The 25,027-nt window shown below is 39.0% G+C and overlaps 1 protein-coding gene across 9 annotated transcripts in view; it reads right to left on the bottom strand.

Moving 5' to 3' along the window:
- Window positions 1–25,027, bottom strand: part of CRBN (cereblon) — a 407,739-nt gene that overhangs the window by 241,203 nt on the left and 141,509 nt on the right. Inside the window, exon 2 of one of the 9 annotated variants that reach the window (XM_086366665.1) lies at window positions 8,592–8,658. The exons of the other annotated variants lie outside the window; for them this stretch is intronic. The gene's annotated coding sequence lies outside the window, so the exon portion shown is untranslated. The remainder of the gene's footprint in view (window positions 1–8,591; window positions 8,659–25,027) is intronic. 9 annotated transcript variants of the gene reach the window in all.

The raw sequence follows: 25,027 nt of genomic DNA, 5'->3' as shown, positions 1-25,027 counted from the left end.
CAAAAGGTCAGCTGCAGAATACAGCACCTGGATCAGAAGTCATTGGAATATCTAAAGAACACAGTTATATACCCACAAGAAAATCCAGGATTTACCAAGACAGAATTCAACAAGCAAGAGAGAAGTATAAACACATTTGACTAAAAACTCTTATTTTTTTTTCCTTCCAACATTTGTTCACTCTTTGTCTCTTCTTTTCTCTTTCCCAAATACTCCAATAAACCAACCACTGAAGATTCAGGGCCAGAGAGAGAGTGAGCTGAGGGGCAAGAAACATCAAAGAACAGACAGTATCCTTCTCCTTCCAATTCTATCTCTGAGCAAAGGAGTTAAGCTATGCTGGCGGAGGAGAGAGGCTTTAACTGATCGAGAGATTGAAGTTTTGATTTAAACTGGCCCAGGTTTTTTTTAACATCTCTGTGTAAAAAAAAAAAAAAAGCAGGGATCTAAGAGTGGGAAAGAAAGATCTAACTACTGAAGGCAATAATGGAGAAGTTAAAGGTGTTCCCTGATTATATTCTACTAAACTGAACTGACTCAACACATGAGTGATAGTTAATTGTTATAAAGTGTTACAGTTATGTGATAATTTTCCAATTAAATGACTAGAGAAATATTTAATTCTTTTCAGAACCCAGTATCAGAGGACTGGACCTTCTTCTAACCAGGGAGCAAAAGCTCAGTATACATTACAGAGGACAAAGGGCAGCACCCAGAATGATGAGAGACTTTTATGGGCCAAAAAAAAAAAAGACTTTTTTTCCTCCTCTGTTGTCAGAAAATACATAGGAATAAAATTCATACTGACTTCAGAGAAAGGCTAAAAGAGGAGTTTTCACTATCTGTAATCACCCAAAGGCCCCAAAAGGGAATGGGTCTACAAACTGTGGTACAGACACACTACGGGATGAAAATATACGGCTTATCCTAACACTTGTGTGCGACAATGTGGATGAATGTCACAAGTGCAGTATTTAGTGAAGGATGTCAGACCCATGTGATTCAATTCATGTAAAGTCCAAAAGTAGGAAAAACTAAGTGCGACCGGTAGACGTTAGGAAAGGGGTAACCCTCGGTGGGGAGCAGAGCTTGCTAAGGGTGTGAAAGGGTCTCTGAGAGGTAACATTTCTTGACTTGGATTTGTAGGAATGTTCAGTTTCTGAAAATGTGAACTATGTCCTCATTTTCATATTTCATACAACTATTTAACCATTCAATAAAATGTTCAAAAATGTTTTCCTACTCCTGCCCCCCCCAAAAGTAGATTAATTAGAAGTTCAGACAGGGTTAATCTTACGGCTGGGGACAGTGACTAGAAGGTGAGCTGAGAGATTTCCTAAGTTTCTGTGGATATGTTCCCTTTGTGAACAGTCATTGAGCTGTACACGTGTGTGTGTGTGTGTGTGTGTGTGTGTGTGTGTATAAAACCGTATAGACACATACATGTAGTTCAATAAATTTTACACTAAAATACAGGAATACTTAATTTTGAAATTTTGAACTTTATGTCCTGAATAATACCCTACAAAAATCCGACCTATCAGACCTTTTACTTTTTTAAAATTTATTATATGATAAAATATTCCCCAGTTAGTCTCCTTCTGCTACGCTAAAACATTATCAGTGATCATCAATTACTTACTGATCAGAGATCTTTTTTAGACCTATGAAACTCTTTTTTGGTTCTCCTGTTGTGTTTTTCTATCAGCCTGCTAGGATAGTAAAATGACTATTTTGCTTGGGTTGGCAAATACATGGCAAACATATCCCATCTTGCATGCATTTAAAACACCTGTAGTCTGTATATGTGACATATCTACATGGCTCACTATCCCTCTGCAAGTCTAACAAATACATCAAATTGGAGTCTCAAGCACAGCATCTCTGGGAAGACTCTCACTTATGCAGGTGAATTGTGATAGCTCACTTCACAGCCCTGAAAACCTGGGCAAGCACCTGGAACAACAGATGCTCCATCAATATGACAATCGGGGCAGATTTAATTTTCTGAGATTAAAGAATCCAGGCCTTAATCTGCTAACTACATAGAAACAAGGAGAGCAGTTAAGAGTCATTTTACCAGATAACTAATAAGGTTTAGTAAATACAATCATTTTATCAACTAAGTACATGTAAGATTTCACCTGGCAACAGATTTATCTGTTGTGATTGGGTAGTTATCATTTTAATTATACTATCTTTTTAATGAAGAAGGTTGGGAAATTAAGCCATTCAGAATACAGACAGGCTTTAGCAAGCATTCAAAGAGCAGATAAATACTGCATGTACTTTATTAATTTTTCTACCAGCAAAGTTAAATCTACTTCATGTGTCCCATTTGAAATCAGAAACCACCACATGCATATGAAAAATGCTGAATCATAGGCCCTATTTCATTCACAATTACATTAAAATAATCACAGAAAGGCAAAACAGTACACTGTCAAACAGAAATGGTGCTCTCAATCACTGAGCAGCAAATAAGAAGGAATCATGGAAGTAATAAGAGCAGGAGAATTACTTTGGTGTCTGCCTTAAGCCAAACATGCTTGGCAGCTAGAGAAGATGTTTGATGCCAACCATGCGTACCAAAATGATCTCAGTAAAACGGAGGCAAATAAGCACATAGGAATGTTACTCCTACCAAAGTGAAATTGAATCTTTCTTTTTTAAATAAAATTGTGATAGTTGGTAGTACCTCATAAAAAAGACAATCCTTAGAAGTTTGCTTTTAAGTTTTGATGGGTAGAAAATTAACTGGCTCTCAAAAGCGTATGATTAGAGGAAGCATTTTATTATGCCGGGTAAATAAATAAATAAAATGATAGGAGAAAACATGTCTTGTTGAGTTTTTGGAGCTTTGCAGTTCCGAGGCAGCGATAGCTCAAGTAGTTACCATGTCTATTACCAGGGAAGTCAGTGAGACATGAAACAAGGATGAACCCTATTTGCCTGGGCAAAGAGCCCAGGGAGGAAGTATTTGCTAGTTGGGGCACAGCTGCAGATAGAGGCTGATCAAATTCAAAAATCAAATGCTTATTTCATTCTGATAAAAATCATTAAATCATGAATCAACTTACTCCAGGCTCCATGACTATGTATACCATCTGCACATAACTGTCCCTTAATACACTGAGATGGTGACAGCAGCTTTCATCATGAAATCCCTAAGTATAAACAATGTATCAAAGGGTAAGCAGTCATCATTCACATCTTATTTGGCCACCAGAATGAGACTCCACACATGAACTTGGTATAGGAAATTTAAAAAAAAACAAACCTCTAAATTTGGGAAAAGAAAAACTCCAGAAGGAGAATTTTGCTACTAACTTTTTTAGTATAATGTTTCTCATTTGGCTGATCTTTATTCACATTTCTGACTATATAGAGAAAATTTGAGAGGTTATTACAAATTATATAATATAAATAGAATGGTAAAGTTTCTTACCATGTCCAAATTTGTACTGTTGCCACACAAAAGGAAAATAAATTGAGAGATGAGCTGTTGGGACAAGGAATATGGACTTTATTTGGAAAGCAAGCTGACTGAGGAGATGGTGGACTAGGGGCATCTAGTCCCTGCTGCTGCTGCTGCTGCGTCGCTTCAGTCGTGTCCAACTCTGTGCGACCCCATAGATGGCAGCCCACCAGGCTCCCCCGTCCCTGGGATTCTCCAGGCAAGAACACTGGAGTGGGTTGTCATTTCCTTCTCCAATGCATGAAAGTGAAGTCGCTCAGTCGTGTCCAACCCTCAGCGACCCCATGGACTGCAGCCTACCAGGCTCCTCCATCCATGGGATTTTCCAGGCAAGAGTACTGGAGTGGGGTGCCATTGCGTAGAACCATCTTATCTGAGTTAGAATTCAGGCTTCTTTTATACTAAAAGGGAAGGGGGTGTGGTTTGTTGTTCCTATAAACCTCTAATAAGACAAAACTTCCTCATAACCCTTCTTCACAGCTCTAATTTTACATTTACTTATGCCATTATTTGATTTGTATTTGACTTTACCTTGGCAACCCACTTCAGTATTCTTGCCTGGAGAATTCCATGGAGAGAGGAGCCTGGTAGGCTACAGCCCACGGGGTCACAAAGAGTCAGACACAACTGAGCAACTAACACTTTGACTTTACTATTAAATAGGCATGATATCTTCAACATACACATACAATAAATATTTGTTGAATACATGAGAATAAATGAATTGTGCTATGTTTAAGTCTGTGGTAAATAGCAAGCTGAAGCTGCTATCTGCATTTGGTCTCTGTAGCTGCCATGACAATGTGCCCCTTCACTATGGTCCTGCGCTACATAAGTTGTTTCAATCATGTCTGACTCTTTGCAGAACCAATGGACTATAGCTCACCAGGCTCCTCTGTCCATGGGATTCTTCAGGCAAGAATGCTGGAGTGGGTTGCCAGGCCCTCCTGGAGAGGATCTTCCCAACTCAGGGATAAAACCATCATCTCTTGTATCTCCTGCATTGGCAGGCAGGTTCTTTACCACTAGTGCCACCTGGCAAGCCCTTGACTATGGGCGTATTTGATGGAAAGCCCTAACTGCTGGGCTCTGAAAGCCTTCACTGTGTTTGCATCGAGGTCATGCCTCTTCCAGGGATTCTGAGCCACTGGATGATTATGAGAGGGATACTAAGGCAGCTCTTTCCAGGAGATTCAAATAACTTCTGACAGGAGCAGTGACTGGAGGACTCCCCATGGTTCTTGCCAAACTCTACCATATCACCTTCCTTCCCTCTGTCCTTCACAAGGGCCAGACCTAAATCATCATCCTCTGTCTCTCCTGGTATATTTCTCCCTTTTCCCTCTCAGATGTTTGCCTAGTAAATATCTTGCATATCTAATTGTATTATGGTACATACTTCTCACACAACCGAGAGTAACACAGTTTGACAAAGACTGTGTGCTTGATGGGTGCACATGTGCTAACATCATATAGAAAAATGAAATGCTGAGGCACTGTGCCTTTGTTCTAGTTTATATTTCCGAAAATAATGACTTGTTGTATCTTCTCAATATTTCATACATTTTTGCTGTGCGATATTGAATCAGTCATCACTTTTGTGCCTCAAGCAGAACATGCATAGTACTGTGCAATTAAATGAGATACTTAACATGAAAATCTTTGCAAAATACCCAACACGTAATAAAAGCACAATAAAGGTGAATATCACCACAATTACCATCATCACTGTTACTATTCTCCTCTCCAACAGGTTCTACCCTCCCTCTAAGGGTGGGGTCAGGTGTGTAAACAGGCTTTACCTATTTAATCATGTAGCATCCAGAAACTAGTCTATGATTGTTTCTGAACACAACTTTACTAAATACCAACCAATGTTAAGTAATCTGTTCATTTTGGAGGGAACAGTCTTGTTGTTTCATTCTACAGTTGATCAAATACAAGTTCAACCAAGCCAATTTTCTTCCTACTTTTTGCCAACCTTAGCTGATCAAAATTTATAGCTCTATTAAGCAGATAATAGCAGTTTGGATATAGGAGATGAAGTTTTGCTACTTCAGTACAGAACAGTTTTCCTGTGATTTGACCCTGACTTCTGAGAATCACACACTGCTTTTGGAATCCATGGTCACTGTGGAATATTTTCAAAAGTATCTTTCTGGCTGTGCAGAAACATTGTTCAATAGGCTTAGGCTTAGTTACTAAAACTTGCTTCTCATTTTGTAATCTATTTTAGTAATGTCAAAAGAGATTTCAGAGCTTGGATAAAAATGTCCAAATGGCCATTATTTAAAGTGAAAAAAGCACAGTGAAAATATTTCAGTCCTTTAATATTTTCCTGATATGCTTCTCTGTCCTCCAACCTCTTCTTTCCAAAGGCCCGGTGAAGGTGACACAGACCATGGGGCTGCGGATCAAAAAGGAAAGACTTGCTTTTTTACGATTGCCTATCCCTGGCGGCTCAGACAGTAAAGAATCCGCCTGCAATGTGGGAGGCTTGGGTTTGATCCCTAGGTTGGGAAGATCCCCTGGAGGAGAGCATGGTAACCCACTCCACTATTCTTGCCCGGAGAATCCCCATGGACAGAGGAGCCTGGCAGTCTACCCCATGGGGTCACAAAGAGTCTGACATGACTGAGCAACTAAACACAGGACAGCTTACAATATGAAGGCGTTGATTTAATCTTGTCTTCTTAAAGTCCCAGGAAAAACATTTATAGTAATTTATTTTTCTAGTTGAAAAGACAGTCGCTGTAAGCATTCAGCAGGAAAAAGATAACTGGATTTAAAAATAGCAAGAGAAAATGACTTTTGAAGATTTTCCTCTTCATTAGGAATATTATGCATATTATATTAATTAAATCTTTAAAATGTTAAAATTACTATCTCGGTAGTAGAAAAATGGAAATTTTTTTTCTTCCAATTTTCTGTGCTTTAACATACTAGTGTGGGAGTTAGCAGTCTAGGATTAAGTGAGGAGAATTGGTAATGGGTCTAGAAATTAGAGTAATAGGATTCAGGGGGTCAAATTAATTTTCTATTCTTTTGAGAGCTCTGGAAGGATAAAGTTGATGTCAAGGCAGACTTTCTGAAGCAACTGTCCAAAGCTTTGTTAAATACAATCTGTGAACTTGCCCTGTGGCCAACGATATGTGGTGTGTTTGTTTTTTTTTGCTTTCTTCTCCCTCAAATGCCTTAGAATTATAAACTGTATTATCATTAAAATTTAAAACTGAGATTCTGAAGAGGAACAGCTAACTGATAGGATATGTTGCTCAGCTGGTGAAACTCTTTTCAAGTCAAGCACTTTGCTAGCAATTTATTGTTGCTGAGAATATACCAACAAGTTAAACAATCATGGAACTCATCCCAGAAGATCTTCCACTGGATTTGAACAAACTGAATAAAATTATGGTTAAGAATGATTTATCATTATGGCTAAACAAATATATGGCTTTAAAGTATATAAAAAGTTTGTTTCCTTGATATAAATATTCCCTTCTATAAACATATTTTCTTATACTAGTTATTCTTATGGTAGGATTTTTTCATCAGAAGTATAAATCACATTCTGTATTATCTATTATCTAAAATTCTAAACTTTGGGGACCCTATATATGTACTTTTACCGTGCAGATAAATGAGATATGTGACTAGAACATTTTCTACAACAATGTGCTTGTCATATGTCCCTATCCTAATCTTGGCAGTGAGCTTGGCTTCTACCTCTGTACAAGATTAATCAAGAGATGAATAAAAAATGACTGCCTATTACAATCCACTGTTTAGTCACACCCTAAGGGTCTCATTTTAAGCTGGCCTCAATCTGTATGTCCAAACTGGACCTGTTACTTGGCTTTCTAGAATTATTTACAAAGTGTCCTGCAAACTAAATAATTATACTGCTGAACTTGTGTGTGTGTGTGTGTGTGTTTAGGATCAATATACAAAAAGCTACTGAAGAGATAGATTATGTTATTCAAATTGGTAGTTTTATAATAAAGACTACAAGGTGCAAGAGCCTGAAGTGACATGTCCAAGGTCACACAGCTAGACTAGTGGGGATCAGGTGTCCTGACTCCTAGCCCAGTGGTCTTCCTCCTACAGCAGGCTACCCTCTTCCATCCATGTAGAATCAGGTGGTGTATCTATTTATCATGATCCAGTTCCCTTTTCTCTGTAATCTTCTCAGGGGCATTTCTTACACATTGCACCTTTTCTGTGGATGTGGAATTCTCTTCTGATTTTTAAACTACTCTATACAAAAATATAATTACTCTCTCATTTTCCTTTTCTATATTTGTGCAAAATCTGAATGGATAGTTACAGGTGTAGATCAGAAAGCTCACTGACAAGAGCACAGATCATTTTCCCTAATGCCTTCACACTTCTGGGCAGATTTGTAATGTTCAGAGTTCATTAAGTAAACTAAGTAGTTCTGTGATCTAGAAAATCCTAGATAAATATCTTTATAAATAGGAAAATGCCAAGTTATGAAGGTGGGGGATCCCCAAAGTTGAAATGTTCCTCTACTTATTGCTGAATAAACAATTAGCAAAACCAACTATTTATTGATTTGATGTCTTAACTATGTAGGACATATTTCATAATATAGATATTTTACTATATTTAACAATATACATTAAAAATAATGAAAAACAATGAGTTTCAAAAAAAATTCTAAAGTTGACATTCTTTCCCACACTTTGATTCCTATCAGTCACAGTTAAGTTTTGAATGTAAATATGAGAAGCAGTTTTAGAGCATCATTTTCTGTTTAAAATTCTGTTTAAGTATTTTCAGAATCAATAAACTAGAAAGTAGAGGGTTATTCCTAAAAACTGCAATAAGTAACAAGTTTGTTCCACCAATGCAGTATTTTTTCCATGTCCAATTCTGTATTCTTTATTTCTGTATGATTATGACAAGACTAAATATCTTGGGAGGAAAAGAAAAAAGGAACCAAATGCAACTATGTATGAGTTGTTAAACTGAATATTTCAGTGCTTTTACAAGAACCTAGATTGTTTTCTGCACACTTAAGTAGTTCGGTAGATTTATATAAATACTCAACTCTCTAGAGATGGAAAGTTAAATACAGCAAATTACTCACTAATAAGGGTGTCACACTGAAGATATTAGGTAGTGTTAACACGCTCAATTCCCCGTCTTGTTTCCTCCTGTCATTCAAGAAAATTAGCACCAGTTCAGAGAATTAGAGATTTTGAAAAGAAGCAACACCTTTAAATTTTTAAACTTTATTTTTCCCCTAAAGTCAGAAGGGAAGGGGATGAATGAGCCCACGTGTGTAATTCATATCTCATCACCAACTGCATCTGGTCTCTCTTTATCTGACATACACGTTCTCTCCCGAGTTTCCCTCTCATCTACAATGATTGGCAGAGAGCAAATAGAGCAGTGAGGTTTGGGATTGAAAGGTACCAGGTACAAAGAACTAATGAATGATTGTAACACATAATTCACATGACTATGAATAACCAACATATGACTATAAAGCATTAGAAAAAAAAATAGAACTTTCTGCATGCAAATGCTCATGTATCTCAACATCTCATATACCTAGAAGACTATTTTAATGTTAACTCATATTCATGAGTGCCTTCTCCCCAGAAATACACACAGCACTGCTTTTGCATAATGAATGACTCAAAGCCTGTTTTCTGCTCTCTCACTGGCCCAAGAAAGCAGCTGGGGTGAAATGGAAAGAAGTAAAATTTTTTTCTGCTCTAGATATTCCGAGGTATAGCAGGGGATCCAAGCTGTGAGAGAAAACTATCTATTCCCAGAACATTATGGAGAGTTGCCGTCTCCATTAGACACGAGATTATTCCTTAGCCAATTGTTATTGGATGGTGTGTGCTTCATTTCCAGAGGCTAAGGTTGGGATGATGTCTTTGCTCTCTAGCCTCTTCTATTATGTGTTAAGGAGAAGAGAAAAAAATAAATGTAGAGCAGTGCAAATTACAAACTGTGGTATACAAAAGCAGAACTGACATATCTTATTAAAATGTAGATTCCCAGGCCCTACATCCAGGGTAATGGCTACTATGGCTACATAAACTCCTACAAAATTTAGTGGCTTAAAACAATCATTTTTATTTTGCTTACTATTTTGTGCATCAGGAATTGAGGAAAGGCTCAGATAGGACGTTCCCATTGGAGTATTTCATATGGTTAGAATCAAGTGTTGACTTTACACTAACCTGAAGGTTCAACTGGACAAGACTTTTGAATATGGCTCACACACACAGATAGCAAGTAATGCTGACTTGGAAGGAACTTAGTCTTTGCCAGCATAATGGTATCAGAGTAATCACACTTCTTATATGACAACTAGCTTCTCCCATGGTGAGTGTCCCGATAGAACCAAGTGGGAGCAAGAAAGCCTTTTTTGGTTTAGTTGTGTCATTTCTACTATAATCTGTTGGCTCATGTAGTACAAATCTGCCCAGACTCAAAAGGAGGAGACAAAGAGCCTACTACTCAATAGAATTATCAAAGAATCTAAGGCTATTTAAAAAAAATAATAATCTTCCCTCTGAGATTAACAATTATACACATCCTGTCACTTGCAAAATATACTTGTCTCTTAACTTAGACTCCCAAAGTTTCCTCTTATTATGACATCAACTTAAATTCTAGGAATCTTGTCATCTAAGTCAGGCCTACTGTGGGTAAGGGTCCTTAGGTATGACTGCTTGAGAATGGCTTATCTTGATTAAAAAAACCCTACCAATTAAAGAAATAAGTTATTTGCCCCCCAACTCTTATTACATACACTTATAGGCACACATAGGATAACTGCTATATATAATCCTGTTTTAAAAAGGGGGAAAAGAGTAGATGAAAACAATCTCTGGCCCATAGCAATTTTGAAATCCAATCAGATACATATTTCTAGTTCCTTGAATTAGACTCAGATATTTTTCATAGAGCTTCAAAATCACTGCAGATGGTGATTGCAGCCATGAAATTAAAAGACGCTTACTCCTTGGAAGGAAAGTTATGACCAACCTAGATAGCATATTCAAAAGCAGAGACATTACTTGCCAACAAAGGTCCGTCTAGTCAAGGCTATGGTTTTTCCAGTGGTCATGTATGGATGTGAGAGGTGGACTGTGAAGAAAGCTGAGCACCAAAGAATTGATGCTTTTGAACTGTGGTGTTGGAGAAGACTCTTGAGAGTCCCTTGGACTGCAAGGAGATCCAACCAGTCCATCCCAAAGGAGATCAGTCCTGGGTGTTCATTGGAAGGACTGATGCTGAAGCTGAAACTCCAATACTTTGGCCACCTCATGCGACGCGCTGACTCATTGGAAAAGACCCTGATGCTGGGAGGGATTGGGGGCAGGAGGAGAAGGGGACGACAGAGGATGAGATGGCTGGATGGCATCACCGACTCAATGCACATGAGTCTGGGTGAACTCTGGGAGTTGGTGATGGACAGGGAAGCCTAGCGTGCTGCAATTCATGGGGTTGCAACGAGTCGGACACAACTGAGTGACTGAACTGAACTGATTTTTCATAGATCTTTACTCTGCTCATGGATTTTTTTATTCATGTTCCTAGCAATCCTTCTCTTTTTATTATAAATGGCCTGTGTTTACACAAGCCATTATAATAACTTTAAAAGTATGATGGCCTTCCTGCCCATGCATGTATAAACCATTCCATTTAACAAAAGCTACAGTCACAAATCTCTCTCAAGTAAGTGTTTCTCTCTACTGGTTCCCTTTGGGACTGCCATGGAAAAACACAATTAATATTTTTAGGAGCCCTATTGTCGGCAGAAAGGGTTTTTTCTTAAAATCCATAGGAAGTTGCATTTAAAAGAATCTATGAAATAACAATTTATACCTTTCCATTTTCTTAAGAAGTTGTTTTAATCACACATTTTATTTTTACTGAAACATTTTACTGAAAGTTCTCTGGCTTTGACATTTGCCCCACAGCCCTTTTTTATTTTCTTTCTGGAAGATTTTAACTATCACACAAACCACTGTCAACTTAAAAAAAAAAAAGTACAATGTGAGAGCTGCCAGTTAAATTTTATCTGGGGCAATATGAGGACTGTAGCCAGGGAGACAGTACCTCAGATAGCTCTGAGAAACTGCTCCAAAGAGGTAGCTGGGGGAAGAACAGTATATATGTGATTTCAGTAAAGGGGAAATATATGCAATCAAGCACATACTCTTTTTTTTTTTTTTTTTGTAGACCATTTCTGCTTATCTCATGAAGCTTCTGCTAGTCATGAGAAATGATCATCACCATGAAGGATTTTAGTGCTCAATGGACATGAGTTTGAGCAAACTAAGGGAGACGGTGAAGGACAGGGAAGCCTGGCGTGCTGCAGTCCACTCCATGCTGGCTGCAAGGAGTAAGACACAACTTAGCGACTGAACAACAACAGATATGATGAGATAAAAGAACTGGGCCCATAAAATCAGCTCCTAATAATATCTAACTATCTAAAGACCTGTCCTGTCAGTTTTTCTGGAGCACAGAGTGCTTCATTTCTGCTCTCCATCCTGAGCTCCTTCAGAGAGTGCTGGAGGTCAGCAGCTGCAGCCACACACGATTTAATCCTTGTAGAGGTAGATGGCAAGCACCCATGGCAAGTGCCAATTTGTGGCTGCCAGCTTCAAATATCTTAATCTCTTTCCATATACGCTGTTCAACATTTATTCAAAAACAGGGGTAAAGATTTATTTATGAACAGTGAGAACTATAAAGCAGAGCCAAATAAAAATCCCACGACTAAAAATACAAAAATTAAGAACTCAAAGTATGGGTTTACAAGCAGGTTAGACGCAGAAGAATCAGAATTAAAGAAGGTAGGTAAGGAAAAAATGCCTAGGATGAAGCACAATGGGAATAAAGGATAGAAAATGTAGTAAAAGCATAATGTGTGTGTGTGTGATATATATATATATGTGTGTGTGTGTGTGTGTGTGTATACATATATATATACATATAATATAGCACGCCAGGCTTCCCTGTCCATCACCAACTCCTGGAGCTTGCTCAAACTCATATCTATCGAGTCAGTGATGCTATCCAACCATCTCATCCTCTGTGTGTGTGTATATATATAAATGGAATACAATAAGAAGATCTAATATGTGTCTTTAGAATTCTAATAGAAAATAAGAGGGGCTTTGCTGGTGGCTCAGACAGTAAAGAATTTGTCTGTAATGTGGGAGACCCAGGTTTGATCCCTGGGTCGGGAAGATTCCCTCAAGAAGGGAATGGCTACCCTCCAGTATTCTTGCCTGGAGAGTTCCATGGACAGAGGAGTCCGGCAGGCTACAGTCCATGGGGTCAGAGTTGGACATGACTGAGTGACTAACACTTTCACAAAATAAGATAGAAACAATATTAAAGAAGGATAATGACTGACAATTTTTTGAAATAGAAAAAAATACACTATTAGTAGAACTATCTAGTCATAGCATAGTGAAACTGCTAAAAATCAAAGAGCAAGACAGAACCTTAACAGTGAAAGGAAAACAAAACACAATCTGAAAAGAAGGGATAATAAGACAGACTTATAATTGATTTCTCAACAGAAACAAGAGAAGCTAGACAACTATGGACTGATATTTTCAAAATGCTAAAATAAAAGAACTCTCAACATAAAACCCTATACCCAAAAATCAAAGTGAAAAAGACAGACATTTTTAGACAAACAAGACTTCAAAGTATTTGTCACTATCATGCCTTCAATGAAAGAAATACTAAGGGGAGTTCTTCAAAACAGAAGGAAAATTATCTCAGACTGAAGTACAAAGATACCGAAGGGAATGAGGAGAAACAGGAAGGATAAATACACAGGTAGGTGGACTGTATAATAAAATATAAGCACAGTTTTTATGGGGTTTAGAATACTTCTAGAAGTCAGTCCATGAAAACAATAGTATACATGTTTAAGAGGGTAAAAGGCCCTTGTCTGAATACGGCAAAATTTCCAATCTATATTTGACTCTAAGAAGTCAATATAAGTACAGTAGTATGGTAATATTTTTGGTACAGTCTCTAAAAAGAATAATATGATGTATGACTAAAAAGCCAATAGAGGGGAATATGGAATAGTAATTAATATAAGAGGCAAGAAAGAAAAGATAGCCCAATATGCACACTGAGAACAAACAGTAGACGGCACATTTAAACTCAAGTGTATGAGTAGTTACGTTAAAGGTAAATTTTATTAAAAAGCACCATTTTAGAGACAAGACTGTCAAATGGAGTTTTTACAAGTACAAGCAAGTTTTTACAAGCAGCTTACAAGAGCATGCCTTAAATATCAAGATATAAAAAGGGTGAAAGTGAAAGAATGGCAAAAAAGCTATCATGCAGTTTAGAAAGCGCTATACCTAACCATAAGCGTAACAGTGCTGCTGCGGACAAAACAGTCTTTAAGGGAAGAAGCACTAGTGGAAATTAAAAGGGGCATTTCATAATCATGAGAGTCTATCCACTAGGAAATTGCAGGAATTCTAAATTTTTAGGCACCTAATGAAACAGCCTCAAAGTAAAGAAAACTGACAGAAAAGAGGAATTTAAAAAATCCACAGTCATGGTGAGAGACTAACACATCTCCATCAGTATATAATAGGGCAATCCCCAAATGAGTAAAGTATAACATATTTAAGTAACAAAACTACAAATAGATCTAACTGTCATGTACAGAATGTTTCTCCAAAAACTGCAGAATCTGCATTATTTTAAAGCATGTGCCAAACACACCAAAATGAACATATGATGGGCTATAAAGCAAGAATCAACACATTTCAAAGGACGGAAACCTACAGCATGTTTTCCCTGACTGAAGCAGAATTACACTAGAAGTCAATAAAAAAGACAATGAGGAATTCCCAAAATATTTGGAAAGCAAGCTTTAAACTGTACCAATGAGTAAAACAAGGAATCATATAAATTAGGAACTATTTTGATTTGAATAAAATATAAAAATTATGAGATGCAGTTAAAATCATGAGTACAGGAAATGTATATCCTGAACTATTTATATTAGAAGAGAAGGAAAATCATAAGAAAAGGGACAGCTATCAATAGCCTTCAAAAATAAGGAAAGGAAGGAAATTACAAAGCATAAAAATTTATTGATATACTTAATTTGTTAGACTCTAACACAAAAGGTGGTTCTTTGAAAAGATTTAATAAAATTGACAGTCCTAGTAAACTGATGAAGATCAAATAGTCAACAAAGGACTGATATCCATAAATAATAAGAAAATCTAACAAATATTTAAGAAAAAGATAGATAATCCAATTTAAAATCCACAACATACATGATGACCAATAAGCAAATGACAGAGTGCTCAATTTTAATAGTCAGTGAAAAATGCAAATAAAATCACAATGACTTAGCTCTCTAGATCCACTAGCATAACCTTCAAAAAGAAAACAAGTGACCAAGAATGACTTGGTCACTGACTACATCAAATGTTGACGAGGATATGGAGTAATTGTTTGTTTTAGGTGGGAATAAAAATTGGGACAACCACTTGGGAAACCACTTGCTGAACACCGAACATGTGCAAAATATCTGATCTATTTCACTTCAAAGTACGCACACACAAGAGATGTGTGCATATGTGCACAGAAAGAAGTGTACTGAAATAGCCATTGTAAGCCCCAAGGTGGAAACATCACAAACGGTCATCAACAGAGAAAGACGACAGTAGTACGTCCTTAGTGATTCCATTTATATAAAGTTCAAAAACGGACTAAACTCACAAACTCAAGATCTAAAATTTTACCCTCCTTGCTAGCTGAAAAACTAGCCTGCCGTGGCTCATGGATGCTGGCAGATATGAGAACTCTGGATCAGAGACAAAGCAACTTTAACACTGCTGACAGTCAGCAATTCAGCTGGTTTTGCATCAGTTCCCCTTGCCCTTGCCCCCAAGAAGCACAGGGGTAACCCAAGGCAGCCTAGGTAGATGCTGTTCACAGAGGGGATTTGCATCCCAGCTGAAGATCCTCACGTTTAGGAAAACCAATCTTTTATAATGGGGTGCAAGCAAACCTGTTTGATCTCTGCATAGGAAAGACAAATATTTATTATTATACAGTATAATAAACAGTAACTGAATCTGCCTTCTGCTCCAGAGGGAAATATTATCTCCACCTTCCAGAGTTGTCCAAACATTCTTGATAAGACAGTCTAGAAGAAAGCTGTCAGTATCTTTGTTTGCAAGTCTTTCAGAAAGAGAGACCCATGGAGAACTGTCTCTCAATAAAACAACAAAACAGACTAAACTCATCTATGATGGCAGAAATCAGGACAGGATTCATCACTGGGTAAGGGCAACAAGGCAAACTTCTGGGACACAGGTAAGGTTCTATTTTTTTATTTAGGTGGGCTTAGGGTTACATTCATAGGTATGTACACAAATGTAACATTTCTTGTAAAAACATAAAATACAGGTACTCCTCACTTTGTGCTATGTGCAGGAATGTAAAAATGAACAGTGCAAACAAATTGTTTGCTCAGTCTCACAAAAAGAACAAACTTTTAAAAAAGGATTTCTAATTATCTTATTTATTTTCCTTTTATATATACTAAAATAGTGATAAGATTCAAAATATCAGTATTTGCTAACAGAGTTTTTTATTAAATATCAACTGTGGGTCTGGCATTTTGGTAATTAAGAATCAGAAATCAAGGAGACAATCATTTGTGTCTTTCCTCAGGAAGCTTACATACTTGGGGGTGGGAATAGGTGTGTTACCTTGGGCTACAGAATGAAGGCTGCTGACCTTTGCCTCTCTTCATTATAAACATTCATGTCAGCCATGTTGTGACCTCTTAAGAAAATAAGCCATTATTTCAGTCCCTGCTGAGCTACTATCCAATGGCAGGAAGCACGAGGTAGTTCTCAAGATTCACAGCAACATTTGCGGAATCTAAAGGTGTTATTCATTCATACCCTTGATCCTACAGTGCTCCTCACTCACAGTTTCTGTGGTGTCATGTCCACCTAATCAAGTGAAATACAGCATCTTATTCTATAGAGTTCACCCTGATGCTCCAGGCAGATCAAGAATTCCCTTTGATGTTCTTATAGTACCATACACCTCTCCTTCCAGCACTTCAAAATTTGCAATTATATATTATTTGTGGGAAGATCTGATTAATGTCTCTCTCCCCTAAACAAAGGTCAGCTCCATAAATCCACAGTACCTGGCACACAGAGTAGGCACTCAATACAGCTGAATAAAGGAACTTGGCTTTGGGTAAACCAGGTTTCAGCCATAAGAATGTGATAAAAAGAGAAACTGTTCTTTGACTTTTAAGTTTCCTTTCTGATTACTGCCATTTAGCCAGAGTAGACTGGTGTCTGAAGAGGTTTTGTCATTACATCATTTCTGGCTTTCATCCCATGACCTTATTTCTTCCCCTCTGCTCAGGAGAACATATTGTAGAAGGTCAGTAAGATGGATCTAGAGCCCCAGCACAATGTCTTCTCTTGCCAGAAAGACTGCTTCTGCTCTGGGGCACACACCTGCTTCTTCCTTCTCTGCCAGCTTGGTGAGGTGAGGTGAATTGGAAATCCTCTTCTTTTGGGGGCTGGTGGGAAGAAAGCCTCCAGCTCACTCTCTGCTCTCCATCAAATGGCAAGTATTCAATAGGCACTTATACTGAATATAAGTATTCTGCCCAAGTATTCTGCACAGCACAGGACCTAACAACAATCGATGCAGGTTCACAACAATGAATCTGGCACCTACTCTGACCCTCCCGTGCCCAGTCAACAAATCCTGTTGAATGAAGTTCCCAAATGTCTTTCCCATCAACACACTTCTTTGTGTCTTCATCACCATCATCCAGTATCAGGTTACCATCTTCCTCCACCTTTGTCTCCTAAATGGTATCTCCACCTTCACTCTGGCCCTCTCTAGCATTCTTTCCACTGGAGCAGAAGTGCTAAGTTTAAGTGGTAAATCAGATCCTTTGGCCTCTCTTTACTGACCCCTGCCCCTGTATTTGTTCGAAGTCCAACCATGTTAAATCTTCTGTGATCATTCTTGGGATAAAAACATCCATGTGGTAGCACTCAGCACGTCCTGGTCCTTACCTACTCTTTTAGTTTTACTTTATGCCACTTGCATACTTACTCTCTGTACTCCCATCAGTGTGACCTTCTTTAGGTTTCCTGAAGGAGCTCTGCTTCCACTCACCTCAGGGCCTTTGCACATCCTCATCCTTTCATTACTGATGTCTCCCCAGCTTCTGTTCAGTCAATTCCTCCCTCACTCTCAGTTACCAGCTCAACTATTACTAATAAATACAATAGTTGGGTTTTCAATCCAGGTCTGTTTATCTCTAAAAGATGGTACTTCTCCAACCACATGTTGTTTCCTCCCAGGAAAGAAACAGAACTGATGGGAGAAATACACAGGCCACGTGCTGGTTCAAAGGCTATGACTGAACAGGCATTTTTTTTCAAAGAAGACAAACATAATGACAACAGATATATGAGAAGATGCTCAACATCATTAATCAGGGGAAGGCTAACTAAAACTATTATGAGATACCACACCTGTTAGGATGGCTTTTATAAAAAAAAAAAAAAAAACACAAGAGATAACAACATTGGCAAGGATGTAAAGAAAAGGGAACCGTATACACTGCTGGTAGGAATGTAAAGTGGTACAGCTGTTACCAACTGGAGAGCAGTATGGCGATTCCTGTTTGTGAGATTCTCTGTTTGCTCCCACATCATCTTGTTTATCCAACCTTTTAAAATTTTGAAGGATTTTCTTCCATCAGAAACCAGGGAAATAAGAATAAACAATACATATAAAACAAAAGGTGTATTTCAATAAATTTGAGGGAAAAAATTCTCTTTTCTTCATTAAACTCTTAGCATAATGGTAGGGATTCTGTGTGTTCTCTGTCCTTGCATCTCCAAGACCTAGTACAGTGAATGCCATATAATGTTATATATCAGGGGCTAACTTGTTTCTTCTCTGACAGATGATGAAATTGAATGGAAGCAGTCTGACTTTAGACACATTCATTCATTTAAACCACCATGTTTTCCTTCTGAGAAAGAGTACCATGTAGATATGCTTCTTCTCTTGTTTTGGCTACTGGGGCTCCTAAATACCTCCCCCTCAGGAGCATGTTCATCTCTCTCACCCCAGCTTCCCCTAAAACACCTCAAGTGACATTATATTCCTTTTAAAAAATCCCCTACCAATTTCAGTATGCCCCAATTTTCCCCCAGGGGAAAAAAAAAACTGTTTGGTTAACTCTTTATACACAGTCCATGCTCTTAAGGAACTCACACTTCTGTTAGAAGGTAAGATATGAGTCAGTACCACACACAGTGAGTTATTGCCAGACATGGTTCAAACTCCTTACACAGCTGGAGGCCAGATGATACAATGAGAAAAAGGAGCTGCATGGGACAGACAGAGCCTGGAGGCTCATGCCTCTGCTGAGTTGGTAGGGGCTGGGGAGCCACCACTCTACCCATAGTGGGTGGGATACAGATCCAGTGTTGCAGATCTGCCTTTTCACAGTGGGGAGAAGAAGGACATTGGTATTTAAATGAGAAATCCTTCCATGGAGATCCACTGAATAATTTTAAAACAAAGTGTAGGAAAATGAACACATTCCTTAAGTAAATCTGGTCCATGGATATAAAAGGACCTACGGAATAAATGACACCATTTAACCACCATGCGTGCTTAATGTAGACTTCATGTATTGGAAAAGTTGAGAAGAATAATGAATGATTTTGTCAGAGAAAGTTTGAGAGAAGAGGTCAGTACTTAAGATGCTCTTGAGACATGAGTATCTTTAGATAAACAGAAGGAAACGGGGTCTTTGTGGTGAAAGGAAAGATGTGTGGGACAAAGCTGTAACTAACCGGAATGAGCAGGACATCTTACAAGCGATCAAAGAGAGGTGAGTGGATGGATCAAGTTGGGAAAAATAAAGCACAACAGTACCACCACAGCCTGTAGAAAGTCATCTTTGGAACTTACAGTCTGTTAAACACCACACGTGGGCTAAGTTCCATGGGATGCAGGGTGAGGCACGGCTGAAGCAGATGGAGATGCTAAATGGAGAGAAGATGGTGTTGTGCCAGAGCAGGGGAGCAGGAAGCAGGTTCTGCTGGAAGGAAAGCCTCCTCCGCTCCAGATGCTCAGCCAATATTTGTCAAACAGAATTTAACCCCTGGGCAGTGGGGCACAGAAGACAAACTGTCCCCTGGAATCACTTAATAATCTACTTCAAGTGTGTCAGTCAAGTGTTTTAATAGCGTGAACAATGGGAAAGGAGATCAGGACCTCTGAGAGTAAAGATGGAAAGTAAGACTGATGTGGGTGGGCCACAGGGAAGAGGGAGGAACAAGGGACTGTAGAAATGAAGAAAACAGGAAAAGAGTGGAGCAAGTTAAGGTAGAACTTTTGGCGACGAGCACTAAGAACTCGAGGTGGGATAGCAAGGGGCAATTTGACTTTTTAATTCTTGCACAAAAAGACAGGGGTTAAATCTAATGATTTAAATGATTTAAGAAATGGATTAAATCCAATGACTGCTGTGTGTGTGTGTGTGTGTATGTGTGTGTGTGTGTGTGTGAAAGACAATAGAGGGAGAGAGGAGGAGCACAGTGAAGACAAAGAAGGACAAGAAAGAGGAGGACGAGAGAGAAGAGAAGACGGTGAGATGGAGCCAGGAAAAGGGCAGGAGAGAGCGCGGGGAGAGAGAGGTCAGTCAGCTAACCCAGTGGCCTTTCCACTGCACGAGCGAGTGTCCCAGGTGAGCGTGAGGGTGAAGCGTCCCCAGGCTGGTACTGCAGCTGAGTTTCATTTCCTCTTCCTCCTTTTGCAGTGTGAGTTTCTTACTATCCTAGGTGCAATTTTACGTGATGGCTACTAATTAAAAAAAAAAAAATTAATTCCTCTTGTGTTCAAATGAGGAAATAGCAATCTGTTTCAACCCTGGAGGAAAATACGGTTGAGTTGGACCTATTGAGAGTGCTGTGTGGTCTCCAATGTGAGATTTTCAGAGTTCGGTTTGACTCTAAGTGGTACTTATTCTTTATGTGAGGACTGAGAACACAATTCCTTTATAGAATGCAGCTCTGCTGAGGAACAGAATGTGCATCCTGGTAGCACCAGCTACGGACACATGCTGTGCTGTGAGCAGCCACATGCTGGCAGCAGCTGGCCCGAAGTGGCACTGGCACTTTCTGAAGAAACTGAGTCTTCAGGGAAATAAGGAAGGCTAAGCAGCAATGAAGAAAGGAGAGAATACGGCTGAGGCCAGGCCAGCAGGGGCAAGAGCTCTAACTCCAGCGAAGCTGAGAGGAGCCAGTGGTGGGTTTCTGAGAACCCCAACGCCAGAAGAGATTTGCCAGCCTGTCAAGGACTGCTGGCGAGGGACCGAGAAGGGATGCTAGGAGGTGAGTTCATCCATCACTTAGGGAAATAACTGTCCAGGCTGAGACCTAGGAGAGGAAGAAGAGTCATTTCCAGGGAGAGGAAAGTGTGCTCTTTGAAGAAGGGAAAACATCAAGCGGAGATTTTGCTTTTTAAAGGGAGTAATGCATGTTGGTTAAAAATACCGCTTGATGGCTTGTGCTGTTTGTTATGCAGCCTGCTGTCATTTTAAGCAGAATTCATCACTCACTGCTCCGTCAAGCAGGAAGGCAGCCAGAGACTTCCCCAAAGTTGATAGGACGGAACTTCTTCCATCTGCCAATTACGGTGACCTTCGAAATTCAATAGACCCTGTCGGGCACACACAAGCAACTTAATCATGAGGAAAGCAAGAACATATTTGCACTAGCAGAAGATCCACTGTGTCTGAGCATCTTAAGTCATTTTAAACAACCAGGGGAGAAAATGTAAGTGCAGACAGACCTCAGCAGAGGACCGGTGCCAAGCCCATGAATGGCAGAGATGGAAGATATTAAATTTTGTTACTTCATAGGCTACTGCATCAAATTTTGAGAAAAATCTCATTAATGACACTAAAATGTGGCCCAGACTGGCTATACTGCCAGACTAAAAACATTCCCTGATGACCATTGCGATCACAAGGATGCATCCCTGAATAAGCCACTCAGGGGACAGCGGAAGAGCTGGGCCTGGATCTCCCCTCACTATAAGTCTCGAGACTGCTTTCCTGATGAACAGGAAGGAAACCCAAGGGGTAACTCCTAACATGATATGCTGACCACTGGCCTGAATGCAGATGGCCCAGCCCACCTCATGCCCAGGCTTGGAGGGGCTGGGGAGCAAGGGACACATGTTTCTTGGGCTCAATCTGTTACTTAAGAACCTTCAGGTTGGACCTTGGACTTTGAGTCTGAACGAATGGAGGCATCACCCTGTAGCCTGGTCACACGCTGCCCTACAGAATAATGACAAATTAGGGCCCTTATTTACACAAAGATAAAAGGCTCCTTGACTCAGACGCTGGTGCCTGGACTGCAGGGGCAGCTGCCATGAAGCGTCTTCACACAGGGAGAAGCTCTGACTTGGCAGATGCTATAGATGGTGCCCATGAACTCTTTCGGCTACAAGAAGGGCTGCCAAATTTGATGGAGGAGGCACATCTAATCAACAGAACTGAGTCATAGAGATCGAGAAAAAAGAAAAAAAAAAAAAAAAAAAAACTTCATGATTATACCTAACAGTTTAAGGAAAGCCAGGAATGAATGAGAACACTGAAGAAGAAAAAACAGTCACTTCTCTGCTTATTATACACCTATTTATCTTTCAAATTCCAGCTCAAATGCCATCCACTTAGCCAAGTTTTATTCAATCATCTTCAAAGTTATTTGCTTCATTTGTATTTGCTCTTATGCTTCTACATCATGGCAGCTATATCTCTACTAAGCAATTTCTATTTTACACCTGTATTATTTATCTTATCAATTTCCTCTGCTATTAATTATCCCTTGTGATAAAGTCTGAGTAATCAAAGAAAATAATGTGCTAATCCTTTAACATGGAAAGCAGTGCTTCATGTCTGTTTTTTAAAGATGCTGGGATAAATGCATTTTTTGAGATCAAGAAGGTGACAGATCCAAACCAAAGCTTTATTGCTTGCCTACTACTACAGGTCATGATTTCTTATGATCAGCCACTCAAAAATTTAGAAAAAAATATTTAAGTTTTTTTGTTTACCTTTTAGTATTTTTGCTTTTTAATCTGCTCACTGGGCTATCTAAAAAAAAAAAACAGGCCTTTTATTTAACCTCCAGCTAAGAAAACAGTTTGAAGAGAGAAGGAGGCTGATGGAAGTACATATTCAGAACGGGTATTATTTTTTTAATGTCTTTGCTCACGAGAGCTTCCTAATTTGGTGCTCTCACTAACGGTGTTTCTTGTTTTGGTTCTCAAAGAAAAACAAACAACCTAAAAGAGACACAGAACAAAGCCATCTAGATTCTGATGCCAGTTTCCTCCAGGGAGCGATTCTCAGATGGACGAAACTAGGGAAAAGCAATTGTGAATCCTTCCCGTGAGAAATGGATGTTCCTATGTTCAAGGCCCACAGAGACTAAAAATGAGCTCCTTTAGGTAGGTTCACATTTTTTAAAAATGTGTAAACAAAATGAACGCAGAACTCTTTTACCAATTCCTGTGCTCAATCAGAAATCTGCAGCACACGAGCAGGTCTTTTCATCTTAAAAAAAAAAAAAACTTGCTGCTAGATTTTAGGAATCTATTTTTAAAGAGAAATCTTAAGGAATATTTTCCTAACATAGTCACACACTCTCAAAAAAAAAAAAATTCTCCAGCTCAGAAAGTTTTACTTACCTATTTCACCAAATAATTGTTCTTTTGTTATAATTGTCATCATTATTTTTGTGGTTATTACTAATCTTTCCATGACCATCCACACTTCTTAAGAACAAATATACATTTTTGGAATAGGAAATGTATCCCATCTGGTTTGAGTGAGGCTAAATCCTTTCCACCAAGTGACATGCAAGACAGACTCCATCTCCAACGTGACCTAAGCCCAGCCCACCAGAACCTCCATCCCACTGGGTGCTGGGATGGGCACATGATTCACCCTGTCGATGATAAGCTTCCCAGAGATTTGCAATATGGACACTTGGAGAAAGAATCTATCCCTTCCATCATCATCAGCTGTAGTCATATAGGCTTGGAGTTATCAGGTTATCACCCTACAGGTGGAAAAAACCTGTCAGAAAATGAAGTCATCAGACAGAGGTGGGCAGAGTTGAGAAAGAGAGGAAGAGTCAAGTTTCTGAAGGTGTCATATAGGTCTCTGTGTACAGTGGGATTTGGAGATTCAGTTAATGTGAACTTTATAGGCATGTGACCCAATAACGAGCTTGTTTTTCAGTGAATTTGACCAGATCCTGTGACATGCAACACTAAGAGGTCTAATCAATAATCCATACTTTGCCTGTTTTATTAAAACTGTAGTAGTAGTGAGGCTCTGAATGCTCTAGGTGGACTCTCAAATCTACATCTTTGGTCAAGCTGCTCTCCTTTCGCTCTCACAAAATCCTTTTCTGCCCATAAAAAAATGTTCCAACCTAAATCCTATTTCTTCTATGAGCGTCTTTCCTCCATTTTGGGGAACCTCTTACACAGGAAATACTATACAATAAGAATTCTCAAAATGGAACTTAAGGATCCTTACATTCCTAAAATTATCCAGGAAGGTTTATATTTTGTCATTAAGTACTAACGCTTTGAGCCAGACTTGATAAGTCCTGAGAATAGAGAAATGAACAAAACATTCAAGGATTTTGATGTAGCTCAGATTCTATTGAAGGATGAGTAATGAGCAATAGATAACAATCTGGTGATGGAAATAAATAGGCAAGCAAATGTCAGATAGTGACAAATGTCCTCAAGGTAAAACAGGATGTTATGTTACAGTGACTGTGGGAGGAGGGAGCTGTTGCAGACAGGTGGGCCTGTCTAAACATACACTTGAACATATTTAAGTAGACAGCACAATAAAAATAATTAAAGACAACAGTGGAAACAATACTTTTCCTTTAAAAGTGGTCCCCGATATGATAAACAGTTACCCTTTGACCCAACAATTCCACTCCTTGGTATATGTTATTGTTGTCCAGTTGCTCAGTCACGTCTGACTCTTTGTGATCTCATGGACTGCAGCATGCCAGGCTTCCCTGTCCTTCACCACCTCCCAGAGTTTGCTCAAACTCATGTCCATTAGGTCGGTGATGCCATCCAACCATCTCATCCTCTGTTGTTCCCTTCTCCTCCTGCCTTCAATCTTTCTCAGTATAAAGGTCTTTTCCAATGAGTCAGTTCTTCGCATCAGGTGGCCAAACTACTGGAGCTTCAGCTTCAGCATCAGTCCTTCCAATGAATATTCAGGACTGATTTCCTTTAGGATTGACTGGTTGGATCTCCTTGCTGTCCAAGGGACTCTTAAGAGTCTTCTCCAACACCACAGTTCAAAAGCATAAATTCTTCAGCAGTCAGCTTTCTTTTCTTCTCACATCCATACATGACTAC

This window comes from Bos grunniens, chromosome 22, assembly GCF_055505025.1.
Source record: "Bos grunniens cultivar Pamir isolate PY7600 chromosome 22, Bosgru_T2T1.0, whole genome shotgun sequence".
Taxonomy (NCBI): Eukaryota; Metazoa; Chordata; class Mammalia; order Artiodactyla; family Bovidae; genus Bos; species Bos grunniens.
Note: the sequence above shows the minus strand (reverse complement) of the source record. Positions and strands in the feature narration are given on the sequence as shown.